Source organism: Protopterus annectens, chromosome 1.part2 (genome assembly GCF_019279795.1).
Source record: "Protopterus annectens isolate FY-2018-M chromosome 1.part2, PAN1.0, whole genome shotgun sequence".
In the NCBI taxonomy this organism is placed as follows: Eukaryota; Metazoa; Chordata; order Ceratodontiformes; family Protopteridae; genus Protopterus; species Protopterus annectens.
The window spans coordinates 800162639-800165138 of record NC_056727.1 but is presented as its reverse complement, the minus strand read 5'-3'; positions in this window follow the sequence as shown (position 1 = coordinate 800165138).

The window sequence follows — 2500 nt, the reverse complement described above, 5'->3', positions numbered from 1 at the left end:
TAACTAAAGCACTGCAATTATGGTATTTTTTTTTTATTGAAAAGCAGTAATACTTCCAGTATGCTCATTGGTCTTCCCATCTTGTTAAAAACAACAGGCTGAATAAGTGATATGACTGATGGAAGGATAACTTTAAACCTATTAGCTAGAAGAGATGCAGAGATTTTTAAATCAATGTTTATAAGGTCTACAGCTCTATAACTTGCATTGTTGTGGGATCAAGATTGAAGCCCGGAATTAAAATAGTCTTGGATTCATTTAAGTAGAGGAGTGAGATGCTATTTCTATTGACTAAGTTGTACAAATTTAACAAGATTTCCTCAATAAATATGAGAAAGATTCTATAACATTCAGAGGTAAAGCTGTCAGGTCCAGGGGCTTTACCATTTTTTTAAATGATTAATAACATTATTAACTTCTCTCCATGAAATGGGAACCTTTAGATAATCTTTTTGTTTTGGGTCTAATTTTTGAAAATAGAACTGATTTAAATAATTTTCAAGACCAGCTTGATTAGAATTAACATTATGTGTTGAGTAAAGTTGGGAGTAAATGGGCTTAAAACCTTCAATAATTTCCCTAGTTAAATGAAATGTGTTGCCTTGTGTTGGATAGGTGTTATTGTTGAGAAGAAAGTATTTACTTTAATCAATCTTGATAAGGTTCTAGAGAGTCACTAAACCTGCTCAGAATAATTAACTAAACAGATTCATACCTAGAAAGTTTAGAAAGAAAAAATAGGTTTAGTTTTTTTTCTTGCTTCATTCATCTAGTCACTTATGGTTTTGCTATTCTGAATAAGCAGTTTAGTTTCAAGATTATAAATTTTCTGTTTAAGTTATGTTCTTTCTGAGTGTGTGTGTGTGTGTGTGTGTGTGTGTGTGTGTGTGTGTGTGTGTGTGTGTGTGTGTGTGTGCATGTGTGCGTGTGCATCCGAGCATGCATGCGTGCATGTGTGTGCATCTGAGCGTGCGTGCGTGTGTGTGTGTATGTGTGTATGTGTGTGCATGTGCAGCTGAGCATGCATGCGTGTGTGTGTGTGTGTGTGTGTGTGTGTGTGTGTGTGTGTGTGTGTGTGTGTGTGTGTTTAATAATAGGAAGTTTTATTTATGAGTATGCCTCTTATTTGGGACTTTGGAACTTCCCACTAGATATGAAAAGGGATTTGCCTACCTGAAGTACCTTAGTTAAATTCTTTAAGTAGGTGAATTATGTCTTGTGTAACATCAAATTTCTTTAACAAAGTATGATTGAGGATCTAGTTATAATTTGTAGGTGCAGTGGAAGTTGTTGTTGTTATTGTGTCTTTCGACTTTTCCTGGTTAGGGGTCGCCACAGCGGAACTCCGGTCCGCTAATGATTGGTAGTTGATTTTTACATGCCGAGTTACCAGCCCTGACGCACAACCTTTAACGAAGGTATGCCCATTCACGCATGTCTCCACGCAGAAGACGCTCTAGCTGAGAATCGAACTGGACAGTGTCTTACTGTGAGGCGACAAGGTGCAGTGGAAGTGATACTAGTAAAGTCTAGTTTTACTGTGATCTTAGAAGTCTCTGAAAAGAATCTGAATTCTGTGTTATACTTTGTTACTTCATCTAGGAATTTGCTAGAAATTAGAAAAAAATGTCAATTCCTGACCACGTTTTGTGACACTGGGAATAATATGTATATCTTGTGTTTATGGAATCATTGCTACTAACTGTGTAGCGATCAGTTAGGTTCAAGTCAGATATCAGGTCTATGATAGCTAATTTGATTTGGAATTTGTGGTTTCTGTCTTAATGAGGACTAATGACAGAGTTCCACTCTCCACCTAAAATATAATAGCAGTTTTTGTATTAAGTTAGCATACATTTCCATGATAAAAGCATGTTTATTATTGCAGAGTGCATATACATTTGCAAATTACATAGATCCAGCTATTATTTGAGTATGAACCGGTATCTTGAATATAATCTTGAAATGATATTTTAATAATATTGCTAGATTGCTTTGGCTATTATATTTTTAACCATTTTTTTCTTAGCTTGCTTTCATTTATTTGTCAAGATATGTGTTTCTTGTATAAAATGAACATTAGCTTTAGATTTATAAGCTAGGTGCAAACATAACTTTCTTTTCTTAGGTTGTTGGATACCTTTTACCTTGCATGATTCAGTTAGCCACATTTAAATTCTTTAGCAAATTATTAAAATGAATTGTTGTAATTGGCATCTGTATATAATAGAGACTAGGTCAGGTATCTGCATAATTGTTTAGAAAAGTGTAATAGATGATAACTATAATTGTTGTCAAGATTGTATTAATTGTAATATCTAAAATGGTATAGCCAGGAAAAAAATAAAAGAAGTAATAATTTAGCATACCAGATGTAATTCTTCCCTGCAACCTTTTAGGCCTAAAATCCTTTATATGGGAAGAGATTAATAATTAGATTAGGTAATATGTACTGAAAGAAAAAAGATAATATATTAGTACAGTTAAATAAAATTCTACA